Source organism: Lepidochelys kempii, chromosome 2 (assembly GCF_965140285.1).
Source record: "Lepidochelys kempii isolate rLepKem1 chromosome 2, rLepKem1.hap1, whole genome shotgun sequence".
NCBI lineage: Eukaryota > Metazoa > Chordata > Testudines > Cheloniidae > Lepidochelys > Lepidochelys kempii.
The window spans coordinates 129,659,847-129,677,454 of record NC_136381.1 but is presented as its reverse complement, the minus strand read 5'-3'; the positions used below and the strand labels follow the sequence as shown (position 1 = coordinate 129,677,454).

General features: G+C 38.2%; 1 long non-coding RNA gene across 1 annotated transcript in view; it reads right to left on the bottom strand.

Annotated features, from left to right (window-relative positions):
- Positions 1–7,692: 7,692 nt before the first annotated feature.
- LOC144930159 (uncharacterized) overlaps positions 7,693–17,608 on the bottom strand; it is a 154,274-nt gene continuing 144,358 nt past the window's right edge. The window contains exon 4 of the long non-coding RNA XR_013635263.1: positions 7,693–8,488. This is a non-coding gene — a long non-coding RNA (uncharacterized LOC144930159). The remainder of the gene's footprint in view (positions 8,489–17,608) is intronic.

Genomic DNA, 17,608 nt, shown 5'->3' with positions numbered 1-17,608 from the left:
CCTGGTCTTGTGGACTATAGCAGACTCCCACCACAACATAACCTGTATTGCTCACACTTCTAAACTTAATCCAGAGACTCTCAGGTTTTTCTGCAGTTTCATACCGGAGCTCTCAGCAGTCATACTGCTCTCTTACATACAATGCAACTCCCCCACCTTTTCTGCCCTGCTTGTCCTTCCTGAACAGTTTATATCCATCCATGACAGTACTCCAATCATGTGAGTTATCCCACCCAGTCTGTTATTCCAATCACATCATAATTTCTTGACTGTGCCAGGACTTCCAGTTCTCCGTGCTTGTTTCCCAGGCTTCTTGTATTTGTGTACAGGCACTTAAGATAACTCGCTGATCTTTATTCGTTCTCAGTAAGAGGCAGGAGCCCTCCCCTTTCGCGCTCTCCTGCTCGTGCTTCTACCCGGTATCCCACTTCCTCTCTTACCTCAGGGCTTTCACAAAAGAATCCTTGTGGAAGAGAACAAACAAACAAACAAACAGAAGAATGTCTATTTTTACTAATGGGTACATAAAACTAAATGGTAATTTATCAGATTTCACACTGAACATGTAATGTACCTATGGGTAATTTTACAAATTCACAGATCAGCGTAGTCTATAGCTGCCATATACTTTAGCAAAAGTCCTAGCTAATAATAGCCCCTAAAAGTCCACAACTCTGGCTGGGAAACTGCCAGAATGCAGCAGGACTCTGGCCATGCCCACTACAATGGGAAAGCACTCAACAGACCTCTGTGCCAGAGGATCCCCTGGTTCCCACTTAAGGCAGCTTTGCAGACCCTTTGCACAGAGAGATCATTACTAATAGGACAGACCATGAGTCAAGTTCTATCGCATAATAAATTATTTACATAGGGTTTTATCTTTTCAACCACCTGAACAATCATTCCTCTTTAACCCTAACAAACTGTATGTGAGCCAGGTAAATAAGTCTGAACCCCATTTTATAGATGGTGAAACAGAGAGATTGAACAACTTACTCAAGGTCACACACCAAATAAATGTCAGACTCAAAGAGCTGAAATCAGGTTTTTTTGGCGTAAAGGTCAAAGTTTAACCTACTTCACCAGTAAACCACCAGATGCATCTTTGGACTTTTCTAGGTCTTGGTTTTCCAATTTTTGAAATCAGACTAATAATACTTTGTGCATTTTAATCTACCGTGCTCCATGTGCTTTTGAAAAGATGGCTACACATGCAGAGGGAACTGAGGTAGAGAGAAGAGTTCAGTCACAGGTTCAACGTCTGACAGTAAATAAGTATCCAACTCAAGTACTGAGCTACCCAGTGCTTTGGCTCACAGGACAAGGTCTAACTCTGACTACCAAAGCAAGTTATACACACTTTCTGTTTCTCAGTTCTTATGACTACAGAATTGGCCTACCAGAGAGTATAACTGAGCATATTTGAATTAGTTTGTCTGAGGATACATCAACACAAGGATAAAAAGACTGCGGCATGGCCACAGCTGGCCCAGGTCATCTGATTAAGGTTGCAGGGCGAAAAATTGCGATGTCGATTTTTGGTTGGATCCTGGGCTCTGGGAACATGAACCCAAATATTTACAAAGTGATTTTTCAGTCCCAGAGCCCAACGCCCTGCAAGATTGGTTCTGTTTCCAGATTTTGCCACAAACTTCATGTGTTTTCTTGAGCTAGTAAAAACTGAGGCGAGTTTCAGCTGCTCCAAAAAAAGGTGACTTTTTTTTTAATGGGAAAAATATACACCTTTTCCACTTCTTCCCTCACACAAAAATTGCTGGTTTGCTCAAAAATAAAACAAACAAAACCCAATAATAAAAATACCTTTTAACTGAAATCCCAAAAAATTTCAGCCCAAAAAGTGAATGCTTCAGAAAGTTACAAGAAAAAGAATGTGAAATGTTTTCATGGGAACACTAAGGCAACCTTATCTATAGAGGCTCACAGCCATCTCTCCTGTAAAGTATCCATATTACAGATGGTGAATCTGAGGGAAAGTAATTTTGCCCAAAATAGCAATTCCTGGTACTGGCTCTAATCTCACAAACACATTCTAATTACACACACGCACACACACACAGAGAGTCCCTACGCCAAATGATTTATTTTTATTTTCTTTTAACAAAAACTCAAAATGAAGACATCTGGTTAAATCATGCATTTTGGAAACATAGTACAAGATTGTATTTTATGTGTATATATATATATACACACACATATATATATATATACACACACACACACATATACATACACACACATATATATATATATATGTTTATATTATATATAATAGTTATATAATCACAATAAAACATTACTGTTTTATTGTCTATTCCTCTTACCAATTAACATAAAAAACAAATTGATATTTTTGCTTCAGGGAAGGGAAAAAAAAGACCCAAACCTAAGGAGCTCTTCTCTTTGTGCCACTGTATGGTTAGCCATGTATTTTCAACCATTTTTTGGTTTGAGGGCAAGTTGTTTTGCTTCCTGTGAATCCAATCTTTCCATCTCTCTTTCTCTTTTCCATTAACAGTACAAGTGGAAACAGTCTCTACACTATGTGGCTTTAATGTACATAATTTGCTTCTCTTTCTGTCTCTACCTGTTCTGCTGTTATGTAGATGGTTTTTAGACAGACATACAACTATCATTTCAAGGGCAGCAGCACATGTAAGTAAATATCTGGGTCCCTTAGTGGGATCATAAATGTATTAAATTAAATGGCTTTTCAGCTTCAGCAGAACAGTTTGAAAGTTTCAGTATTGGATGAGTCACCCCATTTTGTTATGCCACAGAATGACAAACACCTGATAAATGATAACCTGCATAGAAATGAGGATGCTTCTAAAATAAACATTTCAATGACCCAGGAAAAGCAGCAGGACTGCAACATATATTTTCTTTTCTTGAGTATATTGTCTACTGAATAATAGGAAGAGGTACAGAGACATTCATCTACTCTTTTATATGGAAAAGGGAGAGATGAGGTATTGTGAAGCTGTAATTGTAATTTGTGCATTTTATCTGATTTCACTCGCAATATAATAAAGTTGTATGAAAAGTTATTACATTATGATATAAACTGTATTATTAGGCAGTTATAATAAACAAGAAGTACAAGACACTTATTACATTTTATTATTGTGGCTTCTTTTATAGCTAAAAATAAAAATTAAAAAATACACAAGCAGCATTCAGAAGGATGATTTATGTAGGAGGCATTATGGCTTCTAGTCCTATGAAACAGATGGGACTTTTTATTAGTGATGGGTAAATTGAGTAATAAATTTGCTGAACAGCATGCTTATCGGCTATATTGATGAGATGACTAGAGCCTGATTCTTCTTTCACTTGCACCAGTTTTATACCAGAATGACTCCACTGATTTCAGTGGAGTAACTTTTAATTTACACCTGTATAAGCAAATCGAGAATCAAGTCCGCTAAAGTAAAAACATTTAACTGATAGATATAAAGGGTCTATATGATAATAGTCACTACAGCCACAGCTGTCTCATATGGAATGGGATACCTATAATTAACCAAAAACCACAACTCATTACTTATGTTATATGGCCTACTGCACTTCCTACTGACGTATTTGATTCAGCTTGTAACCTCAGAGCATCAAATTTTAAAGGACATACTAAAAAAAACAAAAACAATTCTGACAAAGGTAGCAAATTATAAAGGAAGAGACAATCTGTTCAGTTGTAAGATGCAGTGGTTGAATCAAAGTAGCTTGCTTCTTCACCGTGGTGAAGAGGGCTGTGTGCTCCTTGAACTCCAGCTAATGTGGCAGAAATTCTTTTAATACTTCTATATACTACTGCACACATAGAACAAAATTGGCTAGTTTGGGGAATCATCCATTCAAAAACCAGAAATAGATTGAAGAACTCCAGTGCTGGGAACTTGGTGATTGTCTATCACAATTTAAAATTTGATAAGAAAATGGCAGATGAAGAGTTGACTCCATTATTTGGAGAGGAAGAAAGAGATACTGATGAATTTGATGATGACAACAAAGATATAGATTAAGCAGTTGGAACTGATAAAGAAAAAGATGATAATAAAAAGCAAAGTGTTTGAAGAGTTGCCTACCTATCATTTGTGCATTTAAAAATGACTTTTATTTTATAGTTGTTATGTGTATGTCTTAATTTCCTTTTTCTTTTGAAACTGTTAAGTCTTGAATAAGGTTCACATATAAATGCTAACCTAACATTGCTAAAAAGGTAATAATAATTATTACTTCATATTTTAAAACTTCATTTCCTTTTGATTCATTTTTTATGAGATATAACAATTCAGTTAAGTAACTTTTTTTTTTTAATTAGGCATACATATCTAAGACTAAGCCCATTAGAGACCATTAAGTCTTAGTCTTTTTTTTTACTGTTGTTATTGTTCTAATAAAATGGTGCTTTAAAATATTTTATTATTTTTGGCATTATAACAATATTTTACCAATGTTTTGGCTGAACAATTCACCAATTATTTTTGGATGAGTCAAATGCCCAATTATAAAAATAACATTAAAAAACATTAAAGTTTCAAAGTCAAACACTGAGAAGTTATGAAATTACAGAATTAAGGATGCCAATGGAACATTAGGGCATGAGACAGAGGTCTTGTGGAAAAATAGTACATAAAAATGTAATTAAAGAATGTATCATAATACATATGCTCAAGAGGGCTGAATTATGGTTACACATACAACCTTGCTGCTGGCATTTCCTAATATTTGAGTGTTTGACTTTACAACCTTGAGACTCTTTTAACATAATTTGGATTTAAGACAAAGATAGAAATATGAAATGGTTAAGAGGTAAATCATAAAAATATTCCATTCACTCCTCCCCCTCTCCCCTCCCCCCAAAAAAGTATAGGTAGTGTGAAAAAGTTCCTCTTCTACCTTGGTGGGTCCTGCACTTTTTGGCGGATTTACTTACCTCAGAGGTTCATGGCAGTCCTCAGTTTGGCCACTTCTGCTAGAGGCTCAAACCTGCCGTACACTCAGCTAACCTCATCACTGGCCAGCATGGGGAGAATGTAAAATAATCTCCACAGTCTCTGTTGTCCCACATAGTGGGTCAGGGACAGACCAGATCCCTTTCCAAATTAGACCTTCCCTTCTGGTTTTGCTCACAGACCATGTCAACTCCTCCTGTGTCCGATCAGAAGTTGGGGGAATGGGGGGAACCCGGGCCCGCCCTCTACACCGAGTTCCAGCCCAAGGCCCTGTGGATAGCAGCTGTCTTTGTCTTCTGTAACAGCTGTGTGACACCTACAGCTACAAATCCCTGGGCTACTTCCCCATGGCCTCCCCCCAGCACCTTCTTTGTCCTCACCACAGGATCTTCCTCCTGAAGCCTGATCACGCTTGTACTCCTCAGTCCTCCAGCAGTACACCTTCTCACTCCATGCACACCCCCAACTAACTGATGGGAGGTCCTTTTTAAACCAGGTGTCCTGATTAGTCTGCCTGCCATAATTGATTCTTTTATGTTCTTAATTGGCTCCAGGTGTCTTAATTAGCTTGCTTGTCTTAATTGATTCTAGCAGGTTCCTGATTGCTCTAGTGCAGCCCCTGCTCTGGTCACTCAGGGAACAGAAAAACTGTTCATCCAGTGGCCAGTATATTTGCCTTCTATCAGACTCCTGTACCCCACTGGTCTGGATCTGTCACAGCAGGAATCCTGTACTCTATTATATGATCAGATTGGGGAATATCTTTCACTGAAGGACTGCATCACCGTCATGGCCTAACAATTTAATGCACTGGCCACTTAACCATCTGTCCTGTTCTACACCAATCATTCTAGCTGTTTTACTTCAGAAATGAAAAATCTAAGTGGTGGACATCTGAGTTTTCTTGTAAATGTAAAATGTGTATATATTACCTATGCGTTAAAAACATAAATATCAGGGTTGATTGCATGCATACAAATTAGCGCTCATGTTATAAAGAGAATAATTTTCACAATGGACAAAAATAATAATGGAAATTGTTGATCCTGAAAAAGAACAGTAACTACACTTTCTTCCCATTTGCAGTCACACCTGCTTAGAGATTAAATTGTATTGTTATGCTACATTAAAAGAGTATTTTCCTACAAGAATGCATTATGTTTCTGAAAGGCAATTGTGAGGGTCTTTGTGCACTCAGCAATGTTTTGTATTCGGAAGTGAACATTTGTGTTAATGTCAATTAATTTGTAATTCTACTTCAGAGGGAGAGAGCGAGAATGTCAGTCAGGACATTAGGCATGTACTCTTGCTCTTTCTGAAGACAGTTGTGAGAGTTTTACCATCCTTATCAACTTCCAGAATCAGGCAGATGGAACTTCAATTTAATGCTTCATCTGAATACAACTGCCTACTATTGTCATTCAGATCTGATAGTGATATTCATTCTGGGAACCCATTTCTCCATCTAGGTATTTATATGCCTGTGCTTCATTATGGTATTTGAGGTCTAGTTTTGACTATTTTTGTAGTTCTTCCCATATTTAAAACAAAGTGTTCTATTTTTATGGAAGGATGTGGGTATGGCTGCAGAAATCAAAAGTCACCCTTCATTTTGAAAGGTGGAGTTCTGTACATAATGGGGCAGAATATTTTGAAGCTTATAATGGGCTCTCCTTGGTATGTTGTGTAATATTTAAATGAAGATAATGTAAGCATCAAACATAATCTCTCTATGCCTTAATAAGCAAAACAACTCAAGTTGTTGTCACAATTATTATTTGTGTTATGGTAACACCTAGGAGCCATAGTCTTACATCAGGACATAATTGTGATAAGCACTGAACAAACACAGGGAAAAAGACTGTTCCTGTCCACCATCAACTCCATTTCCTTCCTATTCCTCCCCCAGGCTGAGCAGACCCTTTTTTTGGATTATTTTTTTGGGTATTTGTATTCAGGCAACGCAAACCATGAGAAGAATTTATTATGGTGTTTACTTTAGATTTAGTCTTCTGTGAAAAGCTTCTGTGAAGCTTCTTCATTTCTAGTAGTAGTTTCAGGATTTACTCTTGGGATAGAAGTCCATTGTTGGGCCATTTTATGTTGAAATGTTTGCACTCTTTTCTTTCAAATGTTTGTTTTATTAAATGAAAGACCTCCAGGCGCTTGGCAACGGACACTTCTATGTTCTTCAGATCAGCAAATCCCTCCTGGCACAGCTTTGTCTCTGTGGTTCTGAGGGTCCCAACATGCAGTGAAATCTTACCAGTTCCAGTGTTAAGGTGGCAGGTCCTTATATGCCATGGAACAGAGCTCTGCAGGGAAGATGTGTGGAAGAGGCAGAAGCAGGGTCAGGGTGGATCCATCACTATGCAGGTCCTTCAGTCACATTCCCTCCACCACTTCACCTAGTGGAACATGCTTCACCCTGCAGCCTAGGTACTCGGGCTGCATGCTGGGGACATCCCTAACCAAAAGTGCTTTGTCAAACTCAGTATGTCCCATAATTGTCCTACTCTATGTAGATGTTGATTCTGTTCCTTTTTGCAAATGTCATCTACTTTTCATGTATGTTTTCTTGTTAAAAGTAAATGCATCAATATTCATTTTTTAAGCAAAGAAGACAAACCTTAATGTCTAAAGCACAATACTCAGGAGTAATTTTCCAGTAACAAAATTATGCAAATTCAAAAGTGAGAAAAACAATTGCTAAGGAACAACTTTCTACTTTGTAGTTTTTTCTAGGATGTTATGAACAGTGTGTGCATGGGGAATGGCAAAGAACATTGATGGTTTAAAAATTATTTGGGAAACTATTTCTGTGAAGTTCAGAGAACTTTTTCTAGCCAAAGATATAGGATAAGTTGCTGTTTTCTATGAATCAGCATTGCATGACACATGTAAATAATGAGATAGGCATACACAGTCTAGGTTTTGGTGTACTGCATCTTACATTGTTGAACTGTCATCTCTTTCCTCTGTGGAGTTTACAAATATATGAACAGTCTTCCTCTGGCCAAATTGTTTGTGTTCACCATACAGGACAGAAAAAAAATCTCTGTCTCAAGATATCATTCAGAACCCCAAATGAGTAGCTTATATTCAAAGCAGCATTGCAGAATCTGCATGAAAATCTCTATTTTAGTGTTTGCAAGAGTACTCATTTTACATCTGAGAAACAGAAGTGATGGAAGTAATGGAAAAAAATCTATCCACCCATAGTCTGTGTTTGCCATTAGATATTTGGAGTCTGAAAACAAAATTTTAAAATTTCCTTTTTAAAAAAAAAAAAAAATTCACTGGGAAAGCTCACACTACTGTGCTACTCCAGTTTTATGTTGATGTAACTGCATTGGATGCATGCAGAAGTGAATCGAGTCCTATATATTCCAAATGTTCTTTTAACTTTCAAAATGTTCTCTGGTAGTTAAACATTATTTTTTCCAACTTGCTATATTCATTTATTCCTTTCAATTCTGGAGTCAGTGCTGAAGGTTTCAAGTCTGCATCAACTATGAATGAAATGAATGAAAAAAAAAGCAGGCTTTAGGAGAAAAGTGTAAAGCAAACACAACCAAACAATTACTTTCTACAGTTCATATTTCTGTGGAAAATACATCAAGGGAAATTAAAAAAATGCTTAGTGAAGTATATCCCTGTCCTACATTCAAAAGCTTTTTAGGCCAGATTCTCTCCTGCACTGAGATATCACTCGAGAAGGAGAATAGGAGGAGGGGTAGTATGGAGCTGGTTTTGTTTCTCTAATTATGTGAGCTGGTCTGTGCAGGACTCACTGACATTAATAGGAGGTGGCTGGATTCATGGCACCAGATCCTCACCTGGTTAAATCAGCATAGCTGCATTTAGGTTAATGAACTCATGTCAATGGAGCTATGACAATGTTCACTGGCATAGGAACTGGCCTTTTGCAGGTCTGGTTTTAAAGAGGTGACCGAGCACTCACAGCTCACATTGACTTCACTAGGAGCTGGTGGTGCTCAGTTTCTGAGAAAATCAGGCCCCTTGTGACAAGGATGATGTTCAGCAGAAGATCTAGTGTGACCGGTCAGCCAGGCCATATCTCATATGTGCAATCATAGCAGCTATACTTTTGTTGTAAAATTCCTAGAACTCCTGCTTCCTTGCATGCTGTGCGGAGGTTATGGACTGGCCTTTGAAATCTCTCAGGGTGATTCCCTGGAGTTCTCAGGGATTCTAACTATCAAGTGTTTAGTGTTTCAATTACAAATGTTTTAACACCACCATAAAAATGTTACTCTTGAGTTAATAAGTGATTGACAGTCCCAAGCTTTATTATAACTGAAAATGCTAGACCCTTAATCATCTCCTCCTGTAAAATCCTTCTCAGAATACAGAAGACATAAATATATAAAGGGATTGGTGAGCTATTCAGTAATAATTGAGCACCCCCTTTGGAGGAGAGGGAGGGCGGTTTAGCAAACCATTTACAGACTGAACCTGATTTTCTTTAACATATTTTTAAGATTTTTTTCTTATTTATTTCTTTATCCTCCTGCACCCTCCCATGCACAGGACATCCACCAGTTTCTGCCATTTATTTTAGTCATGTGCTGGTCTGTTCAGGGTTCTTAGTGTCAGGTTGATGGATCTGGCTTCTTTCTCTGTTATTTTCTGTAATGTTTCTCTAAGTTGCCCTCTTTTTCTCTTCCTGGGTGGCATCCATATTCTTACTTGACATGGAAGTCATGTTGGTGCATCCTTAAAACGTGCCCTAAATACCATCTTCACCTTCTGATGTTTCATGTTGGTTTGTTCTACTTAGGATTTCTGATGTTACAAGAAACTCTCTCCAACAGGCATTTAATTTGGAATAAGTTGAACATCTTATCAATTTCTGTTGTAGAGTTCCATGACTCTGCTCCATAAAGTAGAAGGGACATGATGTCAGTGTTCATGTTTTTGTATCAGTGCCAATCAAGCTACTTACTTTTCCAAATCTTTTCACATTTATGAAGGTTGTTTCCTACTTTTGATATCTGTAGCTTGACATCCAGCATGATGCCACTATCATTGTACATCTCACTCCCTAGATAGGTAAAATTATTTAGTTCTTTTAGTGTTTCTCCATTCACTCTGACGGTGGATTTGGGAGGATTGATAGCCATATATTTTGTCATTTATTTTTAAGTTTGCATATATGTAATAATGTTGCATCACTTCAACACTTCCTAATATATCAGGTACCATCTAGAGGGCAAAATGAATATCCCATATTGTCTTCTGTACCTGATGCAACCCTACAGAAATGTAATCTTCTCAAGGAAGCAGGGAGTCTGAGATTTTAGTAAAATGCTTTTATTTAAAAATTGTATCAACCACAAAAGGGATGGAACTTGATTCCAGTGTCTGAATCAGAGAAGAGCTGTGAAAATAATCAATTTTTGGTTTTGTGTCCCAGCCAAAACAACAACAATAATTTTGGGTTGCTCAGAAATGAATTTTTTTCAGATTTTTGAAAAAGCAATTTTTGGTGGGATTGATTGAAAAAAAATTTGAGGGGGTTTTTCTTTATAAAGAAACTGAAAAAGTTGTTTTCAATCACAAATTTGAAATGATTCATTTTGAAAATGTCAAAATAAAATGTTTTTATGTTTCTCAGAATTATGTTTTTAATTTCTCCCCAACTTGAAACAATTTGATAAATTCAACACAAATTTACAAAATGTCTTGGTTGGCCTGAATCTGCATTTTGCCATGAAATAAAGTTTAATTTGAAAATTTTCATTCAGCTCTACCAGAAAATTCCTAAATTTTGCGTGTCTTCCTGTAGCTCTCCAGTCTATTTCCTGTTAGATACCTGGAGGGTCCACAAGTTGGCACAATTCCACAAGAAATGTCAATGGTCTTTTGGCATGTTAGCGTAGAGACTACCGCCATGGTCCACTGTCAGCACAAAAGCAGCAGCACACCACCCAAAGGAAGTGATTAGCTCAAGCTATCATTATTAGGCTTGGTCTACACCTAAAACTTAGGTCAACCTAGATATGTCATCAGGGGTGTGAAAAATTCACACCCAGAGAGACATATTTAAGCCAAACTAAGCCCCATTATAGGCACTGCTAGGTAGATGGAAGAATTATTCTGTCAACCTAGCTACTGCCTCTTGATGGGATGGATTTACTACAGCAATGGAAAAACCACAGCTGTACCACAGTAGCGTAGACATACCCTCTGTTCTGTTAAGGCTTTTGTTTGCAGTTATTGGAGGTAATTAGTTCTTTATCTGATGGGAGACAAAGAGTTCTGTGTGACCACCCAGACCAATGGCCATCTTGGAGAATGTTTGTGGATCTAGAAATGTGAACCGTTAAAGAAGCCAACTTGACTGCTTAATTCAGCTGGAATGCTGTTGGAACGTGCCCTGCTTTACAAGAGAATTAATTAATACCACAGATGTATTGAATTTGCAATGCCTGCCACCCAATGCTATTTACATGTGTAATGGGAAAACATCAGGTACAGTAATTACCTAAGCAAATTTATGTAGTGAATATCAAGTCTACAATATAGTACTTGCAGGGTTTTTTTTAAGTGAAAAAAGCAAGCTGTAGCAAGATGTGGTAACTGCGTAAATTTCAAGTGGGTAGTTAAAAGGTCAGAGGGGGAAAAAACACACAACGTTTATTATGTCAAAGGACCTGCACCATGCTGAGCATCATTTGAAAGAAGCTGAGTCCCTCGAACTACTGCTGAAGTCAATGGGAGCAAACTGCACTTCTCAGAAGGTGTTCAGCACTTACCATGATTAGGTCACAAATCATATTTGTATTTAATTTTAAATTTAGCTTTCCATATTTGGTGTTTATTTCACTTATACTGGTATATTAAATAGGATGGTCTGAATATTACAGGCACTGAATCAGAGCACCTTGAATTCTTAAGAAGAAACACAGTAAGCACTAATATAGCTTATTTATTTTTTTCGGTGATTTATTAGTGTACATAATTACTGTAAGTATAACAAAAAATGTGAAAGGAAGAAATAATTTAGATTTGAACGGCCTCTGGGAGCAATGCAAAGGTTTCTGTCAATATACTAAGGCTATCAGAGATGAAGGGTAAAGCTGTCAAATTGCTAAAAAGACAAACCTTATAGTTTCTTAGGGGTTTATACCGTTGTCTGCACCATAATATCAGCATCTTTCATAGGAAATTGATTACCAAGAGCAAAATCCCTAGTTGATTTCATGGAATGAAGCCTCTCCTCATTGACTTTTGAGGAGAGGCTGAGGGAACTGGGATTGTTTAGTCTGCAGAAGAGAAGAATGAGGGGGGATTTGATAGCTGCTTTCAACTACCTGAAGGGGGGTTCCAAAGAGGATAGATCTAGACTATTCTCAGTGGTACCAGATGACAGAACAAGGAGTAATGTTCTCAAGTTGCAGTGGGGGAGGTTTAGGTTGGATGTTAGGAAAAACTTTTTCACTAGGAGAGTGGTGAAGCACTGGAATGGGTTGTGTAGTAATCTTTTATTCACAATTTGCACACATCTCAAATGCATTTGTATAATATGGGGAACACAACTATTTTTCTCCTTTTGAGGGATTTGGATGGTTCAAATACAGGCTTTATCTGAAAAAGTGAATCACATCAATAACATTGAAAGTATAATGGGGGAAAAGGTTTGGAGTTTTTCAGAGGGTTTTTTTCACTTTATAGTTTCAACGAAATAAAAGCTACTAAGCACTGGAAATGGTAAAAGAAAAACCTCTCCAGATACTTCCCCTTTAGTCAGCTTCAGAATCACTTAATGGTGCATGATGTGCAACTGACATTGAACACAGACCCAGAGGATAGTGTACAGAATTGTAGCAGTGCTCAGTAGAAAGGAAGACCACTAAAATACCTGTTTCAACTTGAAACAATGAAAATACCTGCGGGGCCTGCTTTTCAAAGGGGTCTCAACCCTGCTCCACTTTTTGTACGTGCAAATGTGCATGTGTCTGCCCTGGAATCATAGCAATGTAGGGCTGGAAGGGACCTCAAGAGGTCATCTAGTTCATCTCCCCACGCTGAGGCAGAATTAAGTGTATTTGGATCATCCCTAACAAATATGAATCAAACCAGTTTTTTTTAAAAACTTCCAATGGCAGGGATTCCACAACCTTCCTAGGCGATCTGATACATTGCTTAATTATCCTTATAGCTAGGAAGTTTTTTCTTAATATCTAACCTAAATCTCCCTTACTGCAAATTAAAATGATTACTTCTTATCCTACCCTTGGCGGATATGGAGAACAATTCATCACCATCCCCTTTATAACATATTTGAAGACTGTTATCAAGTCCCTCCTCAGCCTTCTTTTCTCTATGCTAAACAAGCCCAATTCTTTTAACTTTTTCTCATAGGTCATGTACTTTAAACCTCTTATTTTTGTTGCTCTCCCCTGCCCTTAGTGTTAATGCACAAAAGTACACAGCTATGCGTGCATTGATTGGATGTAGAATTTACACACACAAGTGTCAAACAAATGAGGTTTTCACATGTCAGCTTTATCACCTGCGTACACAGGTGTTAGCTTACATTATCCGTCCATGCAAATATTATTATCTGAAAAGTGTGCGTGCACACAAAGAAAATCTGTGTTCTGAAAATTGCTTCTATTAGGTACTGTGTGTTCATGCACACACAGGTCACCATTATATTTAAGTCTTCGGTTTAATCAAATGTTACTGAAGTATTGCCAACTACAACATTAAAAAAATCATGGCATTGGCTTAAACATCATGATTTATTTAAAAAAAAAATGGGGGGTTGTTTTTATTTTCCTTTCGGTTTCTGAGCCTTTAGAGTGCAGTAGAAAGTCCTTTGTTTTAATTGGAAGCTGAAGTTCTCATATCATCATCTGACTGCAGGAGGCTGACTATAAGAAAACAAATTACAAGTAATCCTGGGAGTTGGCAATACTGTTTTTGCAATGCATTTGTTAATTACCTGCAAGCAGCAGTTGAAAATGGGCCTGATTCAAAGTCCATTGAGGTTGAAGAAAATCTTTCCATTGATTTCAATGCACTTTGGATTCAGGCCTTGTGTGTGGGAAGTTCTAAAGTATATTGAAGTTACATTTTCCTCCTTTTGAGCTTCATAAGCTCAGTGTAGCTCTCCCTCTTCTGAAAAAAATGTTATATTTGTTTACCTGGTTTTAAATTCTCTTGCATCACTTATCCTGCCTAGTCCCTTCAATGTCATGCATCACTCCTTAAGGTGACCTCTTAATCTCCTTTTTTTCAAAGAATGTGAACCTAGATTCTCTAATTTTTTGAATGTCCTTCAGAGTGCTGCCTCCATTTCAATAATATCCTTATAATGAGGTGAATAGTATTGCTCACATTATTTTAAATATGGTGTTGAGACGGTGACAAATTATTATGAATTGCTGTGATTCATAGAATCATAGAATATCAGGGTTGGAAGGGACCTCAGGAGGTCATCTAGTCCAACCCCCTGCTCAAAAGCAGGACCCATACCCAATTAAATCATCCCAGCCAGGGCTTTGTCAAGCCTGACCTTAAAAACTTCTAAGGAAGGAGATTTCACCACCTCCCTAGGCAATGCATTCCAGTGTTTCACCACCCTCCTAGTGAAAAAGTTTTTCCTAATATCCAACCTGAACCTCCCCCACTGCAACTTGATTGATATGGATAAATGTGGCAAGCATGAGTTTAATATGGCTTGGTATGTCTGACCCTGCTAGAGGATTCTGGGAGCGGGATTCTCTTAGCATTAGATAAACGGAGTGGAATACTACTGGAGGTGCTAAAACTACACTGGAATGGTTAACAGTGGCTCCATGGGTATGTGTGTTTTAACAAAAACAACAAGGAGTCCGGTGGCACCTTAAAGACTAACAGATTTATTTGAGCATAAGCTTTTGTGGGTAAAAACCTCACTTCTTCAGATGAATGGAGTGAAAGTTACAGATGCAGACATAAATATACTGACACATGAAGAGAAGGGAGTTACCCCACAAGTGGAGAACCAGTGCTGACAGGGCCAATTCGATCAGAGTGGATGTAGTCCACTCCCCACAATAGATGAGGAGGTGTCAATTCCAGGAGAGGCAAAGCTGCTTCTGTAATGACCCAGCCACTCCCAGTCCCTTTTCAAGCCCAAATTAATGGTGTTAAATTTGCAAATTAATTTTAGTTCTGCTTTTTCTCTTTGAAGTCTGTTTCTGAAGTGTTTTTGTTCAAGAATAGCTACTTTCAAATCTATTATAGAATGTCCCAGAAGATTGAAGTGTTCTCCCACTGGAACTGAGAGTGCCTGGCTCATTAAAGAAGCAGCTTTGCCTCTCCTGGAATTGACACCTCCTCATCTATTGCTGGGAGTGGACTACATCCACCCTGATCAAATTGGCCCTGTCAACACTGGTTCTCCACTTGTGAGGTAACTCCCTTCTCTTCATGTGTCAGTATATTTATGTCTGCATCTGTAACTTTCACTCCATTCATCTGAAGAAGTGAGGTTTTTACCCACAAAAGCTTATGCTCAAATAAATCTGTTAGTCTTTAAGGTGCCACCAGACTCCTTGTTGTTTTTGTGGACACAGACTAACACGGCTACCCCCTGATACTTGTGTTTTAACACTGAACTTTGGAATATTTGAGCAGCGAACCCACTCACAAAGTAAAGAACACGTAACATCATGCGATCAGTGAGCATGGTGACATGGCTGACATGGGTCAGAATGAACCTTTTTGGATAACCTCATGCTAAGAGCTTAAGTGAATGATTTATGAGAGAGTAAAGTATAGACAAGCTTTGGTCTGTGTGTCTGCTTTGCAATCCCTTCCAAAATTATGACGAAAACTAGTAATAAATGTCTATGAGGCATATTTTTGGAACATGTATTTCCTTTGAGAATAAAAAGGTATATAATTGCTAAGCAAAGTAAATGAGTCAGATCAATTCCCCAATTAATATCCGAAGAGGTTGGAGACTGTGACACAGAAGTCATCAAGGTAACCAAGACCCTGCCTCTAGGGACCTTTGCAAGACCCTAGAACCAGAAGTCGTGAGGGTAACAAAGGCCCTGCTTCAAGGGACAGACCAAGTGCCTGAGAGGGGAAAGAAGAAAGAGAAGTAGTCTCCATCTAGAGCTGGTTGATATATCTGCTTTGTTTGCCAATCAGGATACTGTGTAAGGCCAACATAGTTACTGAGGATTTATGCTAGGGGAACTGAGGCTGATGGAAAGGAATGTATAACATGTAACCTTAACTGCTTGTGTGAGTCTTTCTTAAATAAATGACTGTGCATTAAGCATATTGGTTTCTGAATTCTTACTGGTACTGGTAAACCCCTGCCCAACTGTGGGCTATTAAAAGAGCTGTTTCAATATGCGGCCTCACAGTTATTACTCACTTTACAGAGCTGTAATCATATCCTTCACATTTAGTTTACATGTGTTAATGCTACTGTATTTGTGCCTTGCAGATTTTAGCTAGCCCTTTTGTCTTCCTGACATTCAGCACTGAAGGCTTGATTCTGCCATTCATGCTGAGTGGTACTTTATCTCCAAGTAGCCCTATTGATTTAAATTGGGGTATAACAGATTGATAATATCCTACAATGTTCTAGACAAAACTTACTGAATTGAGTTAAACATTATTGAACTGAGTTTGGTGTCCATTTATTTAAAAAGCAATCGTGTGTGTGTTGAGGAGTTTCTTTGTATTTCCATGGAAAGGTAAATAGAAGAAGAGAAGGAGGTGACAAGGAAAATTCACCCAAGTTGTAACATCACCACCTGGAGAGGTCTGCATACATTAGTTCAAACTGGGTTCTCCAAGAACCAACAGACAAAGGATTTTAGGATAAACAGCCTGATTTTAAAGTGACTCAGGGCCTTGTTTCTGATCCAGCAAATTGACAGGACTTCTGGTCCAAGGTGGGCCCCAGTCCTTACAGAAGGATTGGAAGGACTCATCACCAACCAGAACCCTTAGCAGAGTGAGGGGGATGAATTTTGGTAAGCATATTTGCATGTGTGTAGGTTCTTTTATTGTGAATATGTATTCTATGTGATGCTTTTACCAAGAATAAAATAGACACATAAAAAGAGCTGTGTGGTAACTATATCAGTGGGCAGTTAAACTATTAACTGTCTCTGAAGAGAAAGCAAGCAGGTGTGCTTGGGCAACCTATTTCTGATGGGGATACCACTGTGTTGTTAGGGAACTGTGCAGCCTGTAAATACTCCATACAGAAGGGAGTGAGACATAGGACTCCACTCAATAAAGGCAGTGTCTGGAGAGCTGGAAACCTGAGTGGGTATCCTTGCTGGACTACTGAGGGGAAATACAGGTGCAGTTGCCCTGAACTGTGACACAGGGTACTTGCAGAGAAAGGCATTGTTTTGGAATTTGGCCCTGAGACAGAGATGGTGTTAAGCATGCAGTCAGGGTGTGAACCCTAGCAAATTTTACTAAGTCCTGATTCATGAGAAGAGCGGGGTGAAATTTCCATCAACCCTTTTTTCAGCAAGAAAATGGAGATTTGGCAACATCAAAACCTTTAGTGAATTTGGGTCGACTTTGCAGAACAACCACATACCACACAACAGAACCACTAACCCAGGAACCTA